This window comes from Macrotis lagotis, chromosome 3, assembly GCF_037893015.1.
Source record: "Macrotis lagotis isolate mMagLag1 chromosome 3, bilby.v1.9.chrom.fasta, whole genome shotgun sequence".
Taxonomy (NCBI): domain Eukaryota; kingdom Metazoa; phylum Chordata; class Mammalia; order Peramelemorphia; family Peramelidae; genus Macrotis; species Macrotis lagotis.
The window spans coordinates 109,109,641-109,130,273 of NC_133660.1; the positions used below are offsets into that span (position 1 = coordinate 109,109,641).

The following is a 20,633-nucleotide window of genomic DNA, read 5'->3' on the forward strand; positions in this document are numbered from 1 at the left end:
AAGAAAACAGTGAAATAGGCATAGAGAAAATATGAAGATAGTTATTTTCAAAACAGATTAGATGTCAAAGAATCAGGACAAATAATTTTTAATAGTTTGTCTTAACGTAATTCAACCATTATTGTCAGAAACTTTCTTACATTGGTAACTGTACTCACCATCTGGTTTTAATGACATATGCAACATATAACTCAATGCTTTTCATCCAATAACTAATCATGGAAATGTCACCACAGCAAGTTAAAAAACTATTTCAAGAAGCAACCAAATTCATGAGGTAACCTGAATAGTATTGTTATTGTACCTGGATTTTAAATAATCTCAACTCCATTTGTACTCAAAAAGATGCCTAAATCATTTTAACTTGCCCTGCTATTAAAAACACCTTTCTGTAGAACAAAGAAAGCATGATTGTTACAACATCAACTGCTTATAAAAAAAAAGATGTTTGTCCAAATTGCTTTAAAGTGATATAAGATTGTGTGTGAGTGTAAGTAAATTAAATATTCTCTGTTCAATGAAAAAAAAGAGAAAGCAAATAAAGGAGGAAAGGAAGGAAAAATAGTTTTTTTATTTTCTCCTCAAAAAGCCCTAATTCCTTTTCTTCATGATATCCCTTCAAATACTTAAAGAAAGGCATCATAGTCCTCCTATTTCGAAGTTTTCCCTTCTTCAGTCTAAATATTCTTAAATTTGCTTGAACAAATCCTTACATGACATGAACTTGAGCAGTATCCTAATCAACCTTTCTCAATATCCTCAACAACTTAAGAATTAACTTATTATTCCTAAAATGGAGTACCCAGAACAAAACATGTCTGCTAAATTTGATCAAACCAGAGAAAAGTACAACATAATTATTACTGCCCTCCTCTTAAGACAGAACAATTCTGAATGCATCCTAAGAATATTCTAATTTTTCTTGACTTCTCTATGTCACTGCTGACTCTGCTGAGTTTGTCATCTGATATGTTTAAAAATCTGCTTTCTTTTTAGTCTCAGAGAGCTTAAGAAAAAAAAGTCTATAAATTTGAAAATGTTAATGAATTAAGGATGTTGATATATTACTATTTCTCTGAAAAATCAACACTCCTAAACAAGCAGGTGGAAGATTTTTCACATCATCCCTTCCAAAAGATTTTTTTATTATGTTTCTGTTAGTATTTCTCCACTGACCAAAAACAACTATAGCAATCATCAAGATTCAGGATTGATGAAAAGATTAATGTAAGAAACTTAACATGGTGTTTTATATAAAATTAATTCAATTTCATCTTCTTAACTGGAGTTGTTGAAATAGACATATGTAAGTTATAAAATGATTCTCAGGTTTCAGGCACCTTCACATATTATTTACATATGAGAAAACTATTCTAAAGGAACTCTGGAGCAAAATGTAGGAATCATGGGTTGGTTAGACTTCAGAATATCTAAGAATTTATCTAGCTCTTCCTCTATAAAGTAAAATTATCCTGGTTGTTTCAACCTTGATTGCAGCATTTCCTTGGAACAGTCATTGTTCTAATTCTCTGTGAAGGATAATGATGGTTGGTTTTATTTTTTGTTTTCACCAAAATGTGTCAGAATGATCTTCTGAATTCCCCTATGCAACACCTTAAACTTCCTACCCCAAGCACTAATGAACATCATCTAAAAATCAATGATCTGCTTATGAATAATCAAAGAACTGCCAGTCTTTCTGTTGTTAACACACCCATTCTACAAGTTTCTGTCTTAAAATCACACCTTGTAGACTTTAAAGAGTTTAGAGTACTCAATCTCTTAACTTACTGATGAGGAAATTGAGGCTTAGACAGGTCAAGGATACTTAAGTATACAATTACATATAAATGGAAGGATATAACATGGAGCCAAAAATATCTAGATTCAAGTCCCAGATTCACTACTTAAATTTTAATTTGAGTATCAGTTATCACATTTATAAATGAGAATATCTGCATTACCTCACATAATGTTTTAAGGAAAGCATTGTATAAATTGAAACATTATCAGTATTTGGTGTGAAATTTTTATTATTTTGATTCTTAATTAGTACTAATGAATTGATGTGTTTCCCTACAATGAAAGTCATTTTGAAAAGGTTTCTTCCTTTTTTCCCCCCACTCCTTCTAATCCAGAGGTTCTATTGCTGCTTTAGTCATAACCTTCTCTCACTTTCTTTATAGGCTACATTGATATCTGGCCCTGTATTTGAGGACCTCTAATTCTGTGCAAAAATGTTGTAGTGATAGTCTAGCTCTAAAGCCCCAATAATCATTCCTTCTATGACAGGAAAACAACTATCAGAAGAAAAAAGAGCCGAAGCTTCCAGTATATTGTGAAAGAAAATTAGTCTATTCTTCTAGCAGTAAGGACATGGAGAGTCATTGAAGTACTTTGGTCACTGCTAGTACATCTTTCTTGCTCAATTTTTAATAATTGAAGTGATATTCATCCTCTAACAACCACTATAGCTCAGTTGACCCTACACATTGCTACAGCAATCATAAGTCTCGAGTTTTCCAGGACCTCAGAATGCATACTGTCAAATCCTGGGAAGAAGTCCCCAAATCAACACAAGTAATTTAACTGCTAAAGCTAGGAAGTCAAGTGATGCAATGGTCAGTGAGTTTTACAAACATGAAACAAGATATGCAAAATTATTTGCAAATCTTAAAGCATTTCTATAAATATTAAGCTGCTATTATTATTAAACTGCCTGGTTCTAAGTCAAAACTGGGGTGAACTCCCCAGACAACAAAGCTGAGAGGTCCAAAATAAAACCTCAGGTTCAGAGGTCCAAAGTTGTGAGAAGTCCTCAAAGGGTAAAATTAGGAAAATAGCAGGGAGGTGGGGAAGCATAGAGCTTTGTGGATACACAATTTATCTTATTCAAGAAAATTTTTGCTGAAGTTGTGTTCAATTCATTGTAACCTCATAGATCATACTATCCATGGAGTTTTCTTGACAAAAACACTGAAGCAGCTTGTCATTTCCTTCTCCAGTGAATTAAGGCAAAGAGAAGTTAAAAACCTTAACCAGGGACATATAGCCACTAAATATCTGAGGTCAGATTTGAACTCGAATTTTCCTGGCTCCAGGCCTAGCATTCTATCTATGAAGTCACCTAGATGTCTCCTAGGTAAACATAGTAGGTTAAGTGATTTTCTCAAGGTTATATAGTCTGAGGCTAGTTTTGAACTATGATCTTTCTGTTCTCCAAGCCCAACTATCTAAGCTGTCATTTAAGAAAATATTATAGGAAGATGTTTTTGTTTCTATTTTATGGATGAAGTATATGTTGAATTTTCCCTCCATATTCAGTTAAAGCTTACAAATTTAATATAAGATAAATATAAACATTCCCATTATACTAATGAGAAAACTGACAGGGGGAACAGTTAAGTAACTAGCCACCAGAAAGACAACTGATTAGTCTTAGGGAAGAGTGGCCAGATTTCTTATTCCAGAATATTTAGAAGTTCAGTTCTCTTCCTATCATTTAACCTGCTATTGCCATTTAGTGCTATTACTACCAGCTTCTTTCTATCAATGAGATCAGATTAAAGCATATGGTTGTCATCAAACTTCATATCATGAAGTGTTTAAAAATTACTTATTGATTGAATGACTAATAAAGTTACTCATATCACACTTGGATACAAATCCCTATCACAATACACTGGATAAGTGGCAATTTAACTGTTGCTTGAAGAACCCCATTAAGAGGAGTGTGATGGATGAAGTTTTGGTCAGGAAGTAGGGAAGATATTAATTCAAAACTAGTCTCAGGAAAGTGTGACCATGGACAAGTCACTTAACTGCTATCTGCCTCAATTTCATTATCTGTAAAATAGAATAAAATGACTTACTTCCCACTGTTATAGTGTAGATAAAATGAGGCCATGCTTTAAAGTGTTTTATAAATTTTAAAGCACTTTTACAATGATGATGATGATAATAATATCTCCTGAAGCAGCCCTTTGTACATTTTTATTTTTATTTTTATTTTTTTTTCAGGGCAATGGGGTTAAGTGACTTGCCCAAGGTCACATAGCTAGGCAATTATTAAGCATCTGAGGCCGGATTTGAACTCAGGTACTCCTGACTCAAGGGTCAATGCTCTATCCACTTCACCACCTAGCCACCCCCCATTGCACTTTCGATAGTTACAATTAGTAGAACCTTTTTGCTGCCTTATATAAAATCTTAATTTGCCTTTTCACAACATCCACCACTATTCCTAGTTCTATCTCTTGATTCAAATAAAAATCTACAAATATAGAATTTAGAAATTACATAAATTTGACGTTCTAGAAAATTATTTCACTTAGGATTAAAGATACCTATTTTTGTTTCACACAAAGTTAGTTTTTAGAATAAATATAACCATTTATAATAAATCTTCATTGAACAAATCATATTTTCCCATTTTCTTGTGATAATATCCAGGATTTTATTTTCATAAGCTAAATTAAAAACTATTGAATAGAATGATGTATTTAGAAAAAAAGACAAACCACAATTTGTTGTGGGACTCGTGCTTTGCATAAGACTTTCAGAACACTACATAACCTTCCAGATATTTCTCTGTCAATGATGTTACTAATAAAATAGCAATTATTCAGATGGTTATAATACTTATAAGTACTTTATTTTAGCTATTACTCCCTCTGTAGAGAAATAAAAATTTCATTATCCCATTTTACAAGTGGAAACTTACTTAGAGGAAAGGGTTGATTTAAGTAAATTGTTCAGTCAATCAGGACCTAAGAAACAGAGTTTGGATGCCCAACTTTAAACCCAGATCTCTTTGAAAAATGATTTTTGCTCTTATGCATCTTTTAAATTGGAAGTTCTAGACAATGAACCTTGTTAGGACAAGGACTAACAAGGACTATCAAAGACAAGGAATATCAAGGAGTTTAATTTAGGCTAAGGCCTTCTACTTTATTATGAAGGTTATGAGAGACTTAAACAATGCCCCTGGAAGCTACCATTCATAGTAGTAAGAGAGCAAAATGCTACAGCAGTCTCAAAACTATCATGTTGTCCTACTAAAGGAGGAAAAAATCAATGTGAACCCCCTCCAAAATACAACTTAAAAAACACCATTTTGTTTATTTTTTTTGATGATGTTTTTTTTCTGAACTGCATCCACACATTGCTAAATGTTTGCAATACAATTAATGCTGAGGGGCGTAGAATTATAAATTTGAATCTTAAAAAGACAAGAGAAGTTATCTAATTTGAACATTCCATTCCATTTTATAGATGGAGGAAAAGAGAATGGAGAGTTTGTTTCTTCAAAAATGTTATAAAGCTGAGATTTGAATACACATTCTCTACCTCTAAACCTTGTACTCTACCCGATGCCAAACACTTCTTACCTTTTTGGAATTAATCTTTCTCAACTTGAATATTATCTTTTATGGAAAGAACATGTTGATCCATTAATCTTTATGAGTGTGATGAGTAGGAAACAAACAAAGAGGGTTATAATATGGATAACTATGATGACTAGGAAACGAAATTTATATTTCATGTAACAGTAAATAAGAAATTCATTGGATGATTTAGCAGGTGGAACTGAACTAGTGGCAGTGTTTAATATGTATTAAAGAAACAGGAGCCTGGTCAAGGATGTCAGCTAGAATGATACACTATAAATTAATGCATAAAGTGCTCAAAACAAAGAGAATAGTGAGAAATGGTTAAATAAAGAAAAAAAATAGTAAATGAGGTGAATGCCTGGATATGAAAAATGAAGGAGAGATATAAATCAAAGATGTCATGTATTTTAACTTGAGGGACTAGAAGCTAGTTGTTGCTGCCAGAAGCAGTTATCATGAGAAGTAGTTTGAATGGGTGGAAAGTGATGAATTTTCAACATAATTTTAGTATAAATAATATCAAGTGACTACTATATCAAAGGAAAATAATCTATTAGGTAACTAGAAAGATAGATTTGGGTATCATCAGCACAGAGGTGCTGGTTAAAGTCATGAGACTATGAGTTTTTGAATAGAACTATAGAAAGACAAATGGAGAATATATCTGAGATTATAGTGAAAGGACAGGAAGAAAAGAAGGATTCATTATACTGAATATATAAGAAGCAAGTCAATACTTGAAAAAAGACAGGCTTGTTCTGTGAGGAATCAAAGACAGTTTCAAGATGGAGGTTTTTCAGTTACATCAAATCATTCAAAGTGGTCAAAGGGAAGGATGTTGGGGAAAGGTTTATTAGAGTAAAGGAAAATAAAGTTAATGATCACAAGGTAAATAGTTTTAGTAGAGTAGTAATTTGAAATTTAGATACCAGTGGGTTAACAATAGCCAGGGTCTACCACTCCATAGTGAAAGGAAGAAAAAAATATGACAATTACAGATCAAAATAGGGGCAAGTGAATGTTTGTCAAAGGTAGGGGAGAACAAAACATGAAGAAAGAGGAGAAATCCATGGAGAGAGGAAGATCAAAAATGTTGGAGATATAAAGAATAAGCATTACAACCAATGCCCATAGAAATTTTCATGGGAAGCTTTCAAAAAGTTAACTTTAGAGAGTAATAATATTTATTTTTCTGTACTTGGAGGGAAGAATGAGAGGAGAGGGTTAGAGACATAGATGACCTTGAGATGAAAGAAAGAACATATTTGTGCTGAGTTAATTTATGTGCCTAGGTCATTGAAAATTTTTTAAAAGGAGCTTTGGAGAATGGTGAAGAAGAAAGAGTTGGATTTGCTTACTTTGGGCAAGTAGCTTATACCTAGAATTCCAAAGACAACTTAGTTTAATGGGATACCCATATTGAAATCTACTTAAGTGGAATATTATGTATCTAGAAAGTTTTCCCTGAATATCACAAGTATGATATCCAAGGAAATAATGTAGGGATCAAAGTAAGGGAGACAAAAAAGTATAGATAACTGCTACAGTATCAGAAGGTTATTGTTAATGAAAAGTATGAAAGAATAGATATCAATTGGTATTGCTAAGAGGCTTGCTTTGGCTCAAATTGTTAGTTGGAGAGCTGGTACTAGATCCTAGTTCTCAAAACTTCCAGATTTATATAATTACCTTCAACATTAAAATTGAAACTAAATTTTACTTATAATTGAAAAAAATAAACTACCAAAAGAACAGAAGCTAAACCACTGGAAAAAGAGCAAGGCTATAAAAGGAGCCAACTGATATCAATATCTAAAGAGAAAGGACTTGGCACTAAGCAATAAAAACTAGCCAATTTTAGACCAGGGTCCCTTCTTGACACACCCCACTATCCAAATAATCTGAGCTTGGTGACTATATAACTTTATAAAGAACCATATCCCCTAGATTTGAGGGGGGGAGATAGAGGTTTGGAAGAAGTTCTTCTAAGGAAGCCAATCACTGTGGGGCCTCTACATCCATTACTTAACAGTATCTGGAGTTTCACAATACCAACAGACTGCCTTATATTCGCAGTCAGCTCTGAGGCTATATTATTCTCATTGCCTTGATGAAGAAATAAGGAATGTTGCTCTTATCAAATCCATTATATATCTCACTGTCAAGTCATTTTCCCAAAACCCAAATCTTCAAAATCAACATATTTGATTTACCATTACCAGTAGCAATACAATTTATAATATTGGAAATTCTAGTCTGAATTTTCTTTATTGACATGAGAGGAGTATGAAAGTTTGTGTTCTGATCTTCTGCATTCTGTACAATGATAACTATATTAGGTCAAATAAATAAATTAGAAAGGTAAAATTAAAACAACCAAATAACAATCCAAAATGCTCAAATCTACAGCAAAAATGTTCAAACTTCTTAGTTATTCCAGACCTTACAAAATTTAGCACCATTCTTGTTTTCATCACTTCCCATTACTCCCCTTCTCAGAAATCCAGGCAAATTTAAAAATTAACATTCCATGAACAAACTTCATGTTTCCTGTCTCAGTCAATTGACTTATATTCTCCCATTTACTTGGTATGTTCCTGCTTCCCTGATAAAATTCTGTTTTCATTCAAGGCTCATTTTAAATACTATGATACCTCCCTTGATCTTTTCTAGTCAGATACAAGCTTTCTCTTATTCTTAATAGTCAGTATCATGGAGTTTATTTCTTTGCATTTCATATTTTAGTTATGGGCAGTTAAGTGGTATAGTGGATAATGTGCCAGATTGGAGTTTGGAAGGACTGGATTAAAATCTAATCTCAGATACTTACTAACTGTGTGACCCTATACAAATCACAAACCCTGTTTGCTTCAGTTTCCTCATCTATAAAGTGAGGCAAAGAAGGAAATGGCAATCTACTCCACTAACTTCACCAAGAAAATCCATATGAGGTCACAGAATCAACTACTAAGCAACAACATTATAATTAAATGTGCATGATTTGTTTTATTTTTTCCTACCAAATAAGATCTTTTTGTACCTTCTTTTATTCTTAATTACTCCAAAAGTGGTTATCATGCTACCTCACACACAACAGATATTTAACCAATATTAATCAAATTATATTATAATTTATTATTTATATTATAATTTATGAATATGTATATAAATTAATCAAATATAATGAATTTTACTTAATTTTACCCAATTATTCAGTAGTGATTTCAACAGGTTAAGGAAAACAAAGAAGTTTTTGCTTGCTAATTTCCTGTTTTTTAAAGATTATCAATAATTGAAAAGAACCCATTGTAATGGGGAAAAAAATTTTCAGAATACAAGGCAGAAATGTGTAACTACATAGATAAAGAAAATTCAGTAAAAAAAGAAAGCTTCAATAGTAAAACAATATTCCTAAAACAACTTTACTCAGTCAATCTAACCTAGTTCTGGGTCCATTGCTATATTAAAACTCATAATTTGGTTGAAACATTTCTTAATTTTTCCATATTTCATAATATAATTCATTCATTATTTATAAAATATTAGATTTATTGAATAGACTCATTTTAAAAAAACATTAAAAACTTCCTTGAGTCCTTTTTTCCTCTTATAGTTATAAAGCTGGCAATATAGCAAATAAGTATAGATTCTTTAAAATGAAAAGGCATCTTTTACTTCATTCATAGATAATAAAATTTGGTGGAGAAATATTAATTATAAATCATTGAATCTTATGTATGTACTATCTTCATCAGAAGCCTCATAATTTTTCATTTAAAGAAATATTTAAGTGTTGACAGTGAAAGATATCTGTGTTTCAATTTATTTTGTTCCCCTAGTCCAGGTACTTACTATTCAAACCTTAGCCATATTAGACAAGTTAAGTCTAGATGAGGCAAGATAAGTTTAAGTTGGCTCATAATATGTTGCATTCTACCTCTCTTGCTTCATGATATTTCCCCATTTAAACTAATAACTAAAACTAAAATAATGTTTTTAATTAAGATGATGAGAAAAGTGGCATTTTCAAAATTTCAAGGATATTTTCCCCAAAAAAGTGCTAAGTAGTAACTCAGTTAAAAAATAATTTACCACCTAATAATTGAGATGAAGGGTTAACCCTGGGTTTTTTGGTTTGATAAAATCATCTTACCATCTTTAAATTTTTATGATTGCTTTCTATAAAGCGATTTTGAATCAATACTATACATTCTATGTATATTAGCATTTGTTATATGTGATTTTTTCCTTGGCTAGTCATATATTTAAGCTATCCCTAAGTATTTGATTTTATCTCTTTTCCCTTCCTAATATAATAATACATAGAGTTCATAGTGAATATTTGGTTCACATGAAATACATTTCGATGCATTGATTTGCTCAGAAAGAGCAAGATAAAAAGACAGAGACAAAGATAGAGACAGAGAAAAATATATAAATATGAATAATGATAATATTAAATAGCACTCTGAAATGAAAAATCAAAGTCTTGAGGTCAGAGGTCATTTGGGGTCATTCCCTTTTTTGTCATTCCATTTTATAAGATTATTTGATAAATCAGGACTCTCATATTTTGGGGGGCAAGATCAAGATATTTTGAATAGATGGATCAATTCAACTTAAACTTTTGTTTAAGTTAATCAATTGCTATATGCCACAGGTCCTAGGGGCCTTGTCGCATAATGGCTAGAGAATTTGACTTGGAATCAATAAGACTAAGGACTATTTCTGGTATATTCTATGGGCAAATTATTCAAGTTCTCCATGATTCAGGCAAACTCTCTAAAACTAGACATTAGAAATAAGGTACCAATCAGCTTCAGTAAAGGGAGATTTCAAAGAAAAAGATCCTGACAACCTTAAATCATAAGTTTATACCACCACTACCCACCTCACCATGCAAAATAAGAAAGACACTATGATAGTTTCTAGAGATAAAAATATTCAAGAACAGTGCTTAGTCTCACAGCATTAGAATCTCATGTGGTTATATATGGGCATGCATTCAGATCTATACCCATATCAATATGTATATATACATCATATACAAACACCTAGAGACGGATAACAATGAAACAACCAGATAGTGAGGGTGGGGATGATACATATACCTAGATTACTATGGGCTATGTACAAAACAGTAGTCTAGGTTCAGGACATGTTCTAAGGGGAAATCAAAAGGAATAGAAATTTTTGTCATTTGGGTGATAGAAGAACAGGAAAATATTAGAATATGAGACACTATTCAAGTCATTCTCCAAAAGAAGGAGATAACTTCTTAAGTTAGATTTAGTAGTGTAATTTGTTTGATGCATAAGAGAAATGCAAGAAAAAGCACAGAAATAGGATTAGGAAAGATGACTAAGACACAAGTACAAAGAATGAAACAATCCCTACTTACTATAGTGTACATAAAGAGAAGTGTTCTAAAATAAAGCTGTAAAGATAAGTGATTACAGCTTGTAGAGGGATGTCTAGAGTCTTGATCCCATCATAATGACTACCAAGATAAAAAAGGATTAATTACAGTATCAAATCCTAAAGAGAAGAAAGGAAGGAAAAGAAAAGTAGATTTGTCCTTAAGAGGATGAAGAGAAAAGAAATCCAGAGGAATGAGATTGTGTATGTGTGTGTGTGTGTGTGTGTGTGTGTGTGTGTGTATGTGTGTGTAGATGGGGTAAATTCAATGAGTTATGTTCGTAGATGGTTGAACAATAACATCTAAAAAATGATGATTAAAGAATTAGGGTCAAGCAGGACATAGGGTTCTAGTGACATAATACAAAAATCAATTTCTCTCAACATTGCACATTGTTGTTTAAAAAAGTATATTCTTAAAATTTTCCTATGACACAAAAGGTTCAAGGTTTTATATGATTGCAAAGTTCTAGATCCCAAATTTAATTTGGTAAATTGGAGACAATAGGCAAAAATATTAATGTTAATGCACTATTGTACATGTATAACCAATAAGATTGCTGCCATGGGGAGGGTGGAGAGAGGGGAAAGTGGTAGAAAAATGTGGAACTCAAAAGTTTATAGAAGGATGAATGAAGAAAAACACCTTGTGATTGGAAAAAAATGAAATTAAAATATTAGTGCTAATGGCAATAAATATGAAGTCTTTTTTAAGTTAAAATTATGGAATTCATGATGGAGAATGGCTATACAAAAATTTATATCAAAATAAAACTTGAATGTATTTGGGTCTAAGATCAATATGAGTTTATCACATAAAACACCTGTCAAAAATTCATCGAAAGCTTAGGTGTCATTAATAACACAATGTTCAAAAGCGCAAGTAATATCCATAAAATTCCGTTATGGAAACTACACTATCATTGGGAGTGGTTCTTCTCAGAAGGTAGAATTGGAATAAGTACCAGTGATGTAAAATCTTTCTAAATACGCAGGGGAATCCACTATCAATTAGAGTTTACTGAGAAGATAACAGCATTCAAAGTAATAAGCTACAAAAAGGGATTCATACAGATATTGAATGAATGATATGTGAAAGATCTGAAAAAAAGCAATAAATGCACAAGGAAGAAGGATGGAAAACATGGTCGCTAAATTCCTCTTGTAATTCAAAGTTTCTGTAATCTTTAAGTCAATAAACAATACCCTTCCAACAATGTTGGCAGGACAGTCAAATTCAGCTTTTTTAGGGGTAAGAATACTACATGTGACTGCAGAAAGCAAGGTTATCCTAGAAAACTGGTTTAGTTGGCAATCAATATGCCTTGATTAAAAAGACTGGAAATCTGTTTGGTTGCAGCTGAGTACATTTTAAAGGGAACAAGGAAGCTAATGACACAATGGGGGCACTATAAAGGACCACCTGCATAGTTCGTTGGTACAACCACAAGTTGCCTTAGATGCTTGACATATCTAGTTCCTGAACCTTGAAGTTATGTTGTAATATTCCACAGGAGTAAAAAGTAGATGGAGGAATACAAGATAGTTTAGGGGCTTAAATTTGAATAAGTTTTCAGGTCAAAGACAAGAGAGTGAATGGAATGTGAATTTGGGATTAGAGAGACAAAGATAAAGGGAGAAAGAAGAATAAAATAAAACTACAACCTGCAAAAAAATCGCATTTTCCCTACTTAGTTTTTTTTTTCATACTTTATTTCTCTTTTGAGAGATAGCAGTGACTGTAGGGCTGGTCTGAAAGCCAATATAATATCGATCCAAAAGTCTTTCCTTACTTTTGAGGATTCTCTTTTTTCCCCCTAATAATACTAATTCCTTAAAGACATTGATCTAAAGTTTTAACATTAATGGATCTAGTCAAAAGGGGTTTAGCACTGACATTTTCCCCCTAGTAGTTAGATATTAGCTCATCTAGTCCCCCCTTTCTTTCATACATACCATATATCATAGAAAACTAGGAAAGGATAATTTGGGCCAACAGAATACAGTGAAAATGTGTCTGGCTTCAGGTAAGCATTTTCGTTTTTCTAAAGAATGATTTTTTTTCAGAATATTCAGCATTTTAACAAATAAAGACCATATTTGCCCATGCTTTTTTCGCAATAGTTTTCTCTTTGAAGGCAAAGCACTACCTGCCTACATTTTTTCTTTTGATTAGTTAATGTTTTCCAGTTCATGCACAATGTCTTCTTTTTATTGCTACATTTGCACTTTAACTGCTAATTTTATAGAACAATAGGAATACCAGCTCCTTGAGGGAAACAATCAATCAACAGCATGTATAATGCTTCTACTATATGGTACACACTGGTTCAAGTACTGGGGATAGAGACATAAAAAATGAGATAATCCTTGTTGTCTTCTAAGGGGGAGTCAACATCACACATATACATGCATCATAAATATAAATTAATAGATGAAAATACACATTAAATACAAAGTAGTTTGAGACAGGGTACTAACACTTAGGAAAAGGAAAATCAGAAAAGGCTTAATAAAGATGATGGAGCATGATTTACATTTTTAAAAAGAGAGGAACCCCATCCCACTGGAATGTAGGACAACATACCAGATAGGTGGGATGGTCAATGCAAAAACATGGAGTTTTTTAAAAAAAAATTTATTTAAGGCAATGGGGTTAAATGATTTGGCCAAGGTCATACAGCTAGGTAATTATTAAGTGTCTGAGCTCAAATTTGAACTCAGGTTTTCCTAACTCATCTCTGTCCACTGAGCCACCTAGCTGCCCCCCCAAAACATTGGGTCTTGAACAAAATAACATATGAGGAACAGAGAGAAATTTATTTCATCGAAGAGGACAATAAGTAATATAATTTCTAATCAGATTGGATAGTTCAGAGCTGCATAGTGTTAGGCTTTGAACTCAAAGAAATATTTTTTGTTATCGTAAAGGCAATAACAAGTCAATAGAGTTTATTTTCTGAGGGATTATCATGGTCAGATCTGCACTTAAGTAAAAATAAATTCAACAACAGTAAATGAGATGGTCTGGAATGGAGAAAGACATGAGGCATAGAAACTAATTAGGAGGTGGTTGCAGTTACCTAGAAGAGAGGAGATGAGAGGTTGGATTGAAGTAGTAGCTTTGTTAGTGAAAAGAAGGGATCCTAAGTCACAGATATGAAGGTAGAAACTGCAGTATTCAGTATTTCACTTCATGTTAATTGAAGTGAGAGAAACAATGAAATCTAGAATATTGCTAAGGTTATGAATCTAATAATCTGAGAAGGATGGTGATCTATTTAGTTAAAAAGAAATGGTGAAATCTGGAAAAGGCGAAGGGTTTGATGAAAAGATACTGAGTTCAATTGTGGATATTTAGAAATTGAGATGCCTCAAGACATTTGGGTTTTAGTTATATTTCTATTTTTTTCATATATAGAAGAGTGCCTTTGTACAATAGATGTTCATTATGTTTTGTTGGATAAATGAAGGAGTGAATAAATCAATGAATTTCCTATCAAGTCTAAATTGAAGTTAGGGCAAAAAACATACATTAAAGTAAATCCTACTAATAAGTGAGAGGTTCCTTTGTTTATGGTTTAAATACATTTGCAAACAATATTCTCATTTACTGGCTTCTCAACCAAGATAGTGATACACATTTGTACTTGTCCAAATTCCTTTGGATGAGAGAATGTTGAAAAATAAATGCCCATTGTTTAGCTGCAGGTAGAAATTAACAATCAATTTCACCGGCCAGCTTGCTTTTAGTTGTTAATAAAGTGTGATTCCAGCAAAACGATCCTCCACAGGAGTGTTCTTCAAGCTACTTAGCATTATCTTTTTATTCAACCTGACACAGTTCAACTGAAGCTAATACAAATGCTTTTAGTCATTATTCATATTTGGTAGTGATTCAGCACCTAACTACTTTTTGAAAATAATTATACAAGCATTTGGAGAAAATCTGAAATTTCTATTTCACTTTTCTTCAGAGCTCTAGAATTGAGGCTATTACCATGGCAACTGTTGTTACAAAAATGGGTAGAGACAGGCAACACTTAAAGTAGATTATTTCTTTTTTTTTAAATTGAGCACGAAGCCACCTAAAGATGCTATATATTTTCCATCAGATACTCATTTCCTTCAAGATATCACAAACATGAGGATTAAAAAAGAGGCTTTTGAGATTACAGAAAATTCTTAAATCTGTCTCCTGGGATAACCATTCTCAAAAATAATGATATATTTGAAAACTGTCTATCTTTCTGCAACCTTCTAACAAAGAGTTTATTATGAGTATAATTATTGTAGGCTTGGAACTGGATTTAAAGTTAGAGCTAGGACTGTAAAGGACCATCTATTCCAATGAGAAATGATGAGAAAACTGTGACACATAAAAGTTATGATTTTCCTATGATGATGGAACTGGTAAATGTCAAAGAAGAGAACTGAACCCAGGTCTTTCTGATTTTAAGTCTGACATCGGACCTTGCTTTTCTCTAGTTATTAAATCACCAGGTAAAAATGAGAAAACTCTGCTGGTTATTTATGAAGAATTAACAATGCTTTTCTGAAGATACCTTTCCCCCTCTATCTAATATTCTCCCTAGCCAAGTGCTTAAGGGGAGGATCTGTACTTCAACAATTTGAATTTGGAAAGACAACTATACTAATTAGGTCATAAAATCTGAACTATGATACTAGAGAAAACTTTTCAGAGTCCTTTGGACAGCAAGGAAATTCAATCAGTCAGTACTTAAAGAAATTACTTCAGGTTATTCACTGGAAGGCCAAGTGTTGAAACTGAAGCTTAATTACTTCGACCATGTAGTTAAAAGCTGAGACTCATTAGAAAAGCCTCTACTGTTGGGAAAGATTGAAGAAAAAACAAAAAGAGAACAGCAAAGGATGAAACGGACAGATAGTATCAGAGAAACAATGAATATGAACTTGGACAGATCTTAAGATATAGTAGAGGGTCGATGGACCCAGGGTGCTATGATCCATGGGATCAAAGAAAAGTCTAATGTGACTGAAAAACTGAAGAACAATAGCAAAAGTAGAAACTTTTGCTGCTGAGGCAAATCTCAGTATACTTGAGTCAGTGGAAAGATGTGCACCCTCATTTAAGTGGGGTGTGAAGAAGGAAAAAAAGACAACTTCTAGCAAAGGTGACATATGTAGGAGAGGAGCTCACACAAGTTTACAATCAGGCTATCTCCTATTTCAAATCTTTGTTCTTGTTCATAAGGTTCTAAGTTCCATTGCTTCTATACCCAAATGCTAAAAATGTCATCATTTGTACACCCTAGATAGCTCTGCTGTCCTAGTTTTTACTGAGAAAAGCAAGATACTTTCCCTGAATTTTGCAAGCTCCTGGAGGATAGAATCTTTATCGTTACACTGGGTAACCGGTAGTTACACTCAATCATATTTTATTCTGCAGAAACTTTAGCTCACAATGTGCAGGATACAGCATTGCCTTTTACTCATTCATTTCCTCTTCTATTCATCAGTATGTAGTCAAGAGCTTTAGCCATCGTGCAGATGGTTATAGATGAGCAAACTTACGTGCATGCAGTGAAAAATAGTGGAATGAGTGAAATATTTCCTCACTGATTGTTTAATTTTTGCAACCATGCTGTAAGAAGACAAAAATAGTGAAATTGAGCATCTGAAATCTGCAAAACTTTGCCTTTCCTTGCTGTAGAAATTACGAGAGTTTTGAGGTCACCAAAGTAAGATTTTTGGAATACCTTGAAAAACTAAGACCAAATTTCCTTTTCATTTCTTAATATCATTTTTTTCCTCTTTAGAAGTTTTTCTGTTTTATGGATCAGAAAGCAGTGTTAAGATGTCAAAAATAGGAGATAATTATTACCTTACTCTAAGGTAACATAGATAAGCCTAACAATCCCTGGCTACACAAAACATTATTTTCTTAAGGGCTTCATAAATTCAGTCACGCATTTAAAAATAATTTCAGATCAGCCAGAGGACCTAATTTCAGAGTACAGGCCAAATGAGGAAAAACAAGAGTAAATTTGATGATTCTATATCTAAAATATAAGTCTAAATACTTTAACCATTTGTAATACATGCTTCATAATGAACATAATGTAAGAGTATGATGTAAAAGGAATAAAAAAATTGTAAGCATCCCAAACAATGTTGGCTTAAGGGTTTAGTAAAGTATCAGTTACAAAAAACAGAGCATCAAGCACATAGAGAAATGGCCATTATGACTTAGGAAAAGTGTTATAGATTAGGTATCTGAGAATCTAAAAATGAATTCTAACTTTGTTATTATTTGTGGGAATTGTACAAATCATTCTATCTCTCTTGGCTTGTTTCCCTAAGAAAGAATTGCTTCATTAAAAGGAAATTGGAAAAGATGTTTGCTAAGGTATTTTTAATTATTAAATCCTAATAATTATACTAATAGTTATTATTATGGTCATAGTAAAAAATATGAAAATTATGGTAATCACAATAACACTAATGTTATGCATAAGTGGAATCAGGAAGCTGAGTTCAAAATTGTCTCAGACATTTACTAACTGAAAGAACCTGGGCAAGGCACTTAACCTTAGGCTGCTTCAGTTTCCAGATGAGTAAATTGGGGATTAAAAATAACATCTACTACCAGGTTTGTTGTGAGAATAAAAAAAGATATTTGTTAAGTACCTTGCAAGTCTAAAATGATATATAAATGCTAATAGTAGTAAAAATTAATAATAATAGTTCTGTTTTGTATACTACTTTATTGCTTAAAAGTATATTATCTACATTATTAATACAGGGAGGGCAAATTTTGATTCCCGTTTTGTAGATGAGGAAACAGACTGATAATGTTGAAGTTGCAAAGTAAGTGGGAGTGAAAGAAGTCTAGCACAGGTTCCTGACTTCATTTCCAGAGCTCTTTTTCCTACAGCACTGCTACATCATGAGTTATAATGGAAGAAACAATTGTTGTTGATAGCACTCTACAATTCTAAGAGGTCTATGAAACCTATACATGTTTAGAATGTATATAGGTCCTCTAGAAACATGATCCAGGAAAACATCCTAGATATTTCAATTTTTGTCCTATTTTATTGAGAAAAGAAATTGCGAAGATGTACAACACCCAAAATAGCAGTTTATAATTGAAAGCCTAATTCTCTCTTAATTATAGGTAAGCTACAGTGTCACTATAATTAGTGGAGATCAGCAGATCTGAAATGAGTCATACTCTCATTTTCTGATTCCCTAAGGAACCAATGGGACTTTAGGAATAGGGAACCCTTGAAAATGGAGATGCAGACTCTGCCCTTTCAGCATCACTTAAAGGCGATAGGTTCACCCACCACTGGCATTATTCCACTTCTGACTGGAAGAAGTTAATATATGTTCCTTTGTTGATAACCCTTAAATAAAAACAACCAGAGTGATCTGCTAGCCTATTCCTTCAAGCAGATTTTGAGGCTGGTATCCACACATTACTTCCTTCAATCAGTAAGAGTGGGCAGGATTCATTTTCAAATTCTCTGCCTAGGAATCTGAAAGTACAGATTTCATCTTGGCATTTGTAGAAGGAGAGGAGATGAAATATCAGGTCAAGTACTTTTCTTATAATTTTATGGAAATCCCTTCTTCTAATGAAAGGTACCAATTTATTAGACAATTTGAAATTTAGGAGAGAGGACTGGATTCTATTTTCAAGTGTATTAGTTGAGTTCTACCTGACCCTAAATCTATTATTTATCTTTTTGAGAAGAGTTCTCAGTAACTGCTTCTGTAGAATATATAATATTGATAAATATAATTACTCTATGTACAACACTTTTAAACTTATAAAGCACCTTCTCTATATTATTTTATTTGAGCCTTATAGCAATCCTTTAAGATGTGTGATTATTAACCTCATTTTATAGATGAGAAAAATAAATCACAGAGAGAGAAAATGACTTATCCAGGTGAACATAGGTGCTGCATCATATTTGAAATTGGTATGATAAATTAACTTCTCATATTGACGCAACCTTAATGTTAACAGATTTTTGGTTTGGGTGAAGGTGGGAAGGTGACCTGAAAAGAACTATGAATTTAGGAAAAAAGTTTACTTCTTAGGATTTTGTACAAATATGATTAAAGAAGTAAAATGGCAACCTACTGAAACACTGTGTGTATGTATCTTTATGTATGTATGTATGTATGTATTTTTATGTCTGTGAGTGTATATGTATTTAAAAAGCAGATGGGAAATTTTTCTTTTCTGTATAATTGGCAGTTGTGGGTCTGTTAGCAAGCTGGCAGAAAGACAGAGAACATAAAGTTTGCCCCTTCAGCACTATCTTCAACCCACTCAAGTCATTTATTCACTAGTATCAGGCTGGGTTCCCAGACAAGCCATCTGCCAATATGTACAAACCAACTACTGCTTTAACCAGTTTAGGGCCCAAGAACCCATAGAAATGGGAATGAGAGGAGGTGTAAGCATATTTAACATTTGGAAGTTTTAATTTCCAGTACTATCCCTACCAACTCCAAAGTATTACTGTAGTCATGGACTTTACGGGAACTGTGATTAATTAAGATTAATTATTCTATAATATGAAAAAATACCTCAATTAAATGTCTACATCCTATTTAAAACATCTTGTGCTATATTTATTTCTCAGTAAAAAAAAGCAGTATTTTGGGGTGGCTAGGTGGCATAGTAGATAAAGCACTGGCCTTGGAGTCAGGAGTACCTGGGTTCAAATCCGGTCTCAGACACTTAATAATTACCTAGCTGTGTGGCCTTGGGCAAGCCACTTAACCCCATTTGCCTTGCAAAAACCTAAAAAAAAAAGCAGTATTTTTTAAAATTAAGGGTGGTATATCTTTTAGTATTTATAAACTATTTTTTTGTACCTTCTAATTTAATAATATATTTTGATATATTATGAGCTAAGGAGAAATAATGATGGAGAAGACAGCAGTTCCAGAAAAAGTGAATCAGAGAATCCTGCTGAGAATAAGTCATAGTGGGTAGAAGAAGGTTAAAACACATAAGAAATAAGGAAGCACAAAGGATAGTCAATGTAAAGAATATTATCAAAGGAATACATGAATTAAACAAACAAACTCAGATTGCAGGATGAAAAGAGGCATGGATGAGTTGTGATCTCTATCATAGGAAGGAATGTTCATATCTGTATTCTTATAAAATCACCTTTGAGTACATTTGTGAGAATTTATAGATAGAGACATAGTCATATAATTTCAGTAAGCATTTTGGGGGCTAAAACCAGAATTTTCTAATCCTTTAGATGAAAGTAATGACATCACTAGACATTAATCATATTTGTGAAATTTGTTTAACAGTGACCTGTGTCATTGCAGCTCTCTTGGTACAATCCGTAGTTGATTGTCATTCAAAAGCAGGTACTTTGCTTAACAATCATTTTATTGCTGAATAACCTTATACAATATTTGCAATGGTTTAAACTAATCAGAAAATGGTTCTGTTCTTACCCAAAATTCACCTGTTCAGCTATAATCATCTAAGGAGGTGAAATATTCCTAATAGTACAAATTTTAGGTTTAAATAATTAAGGAATATTTATTATCATCATCATCATCATCATCATCATCATCATTGTTATTATTGCCAATATAATGCAGATAGACAAAAGGGTCATAGGTCATCTCAGAAGATAATGAATTCCTTCTCATAAAAGGTCTTCAGTAGAAGCTAGATAGTACAGAGAATAGAGCATCAGCCCTGAAATCAGGAAGACCTGAGTTCAAATTCAGTCTTAGATATCTTAGATACTCCTTGAGTGATTGTGGAAAACTTACTTAACTCTA

At 32.7% G+C, this 20,633-nt stretch overlaps 1 protein-coding gene across 3 annotated transcripts in view; it reads right to left on the reverse strand.

Annotated features, from left to right (window-relative positions):
• Positions 1-20,633, reverse strand: part of GRIA2 (glutamate ionotropic receptor AMPA type subunit 2) — a 177,152-nt gene that overhangs the window by 4,498 nt on the left and 152,021 nt on the right. The window lies entirely within an intron of this gene.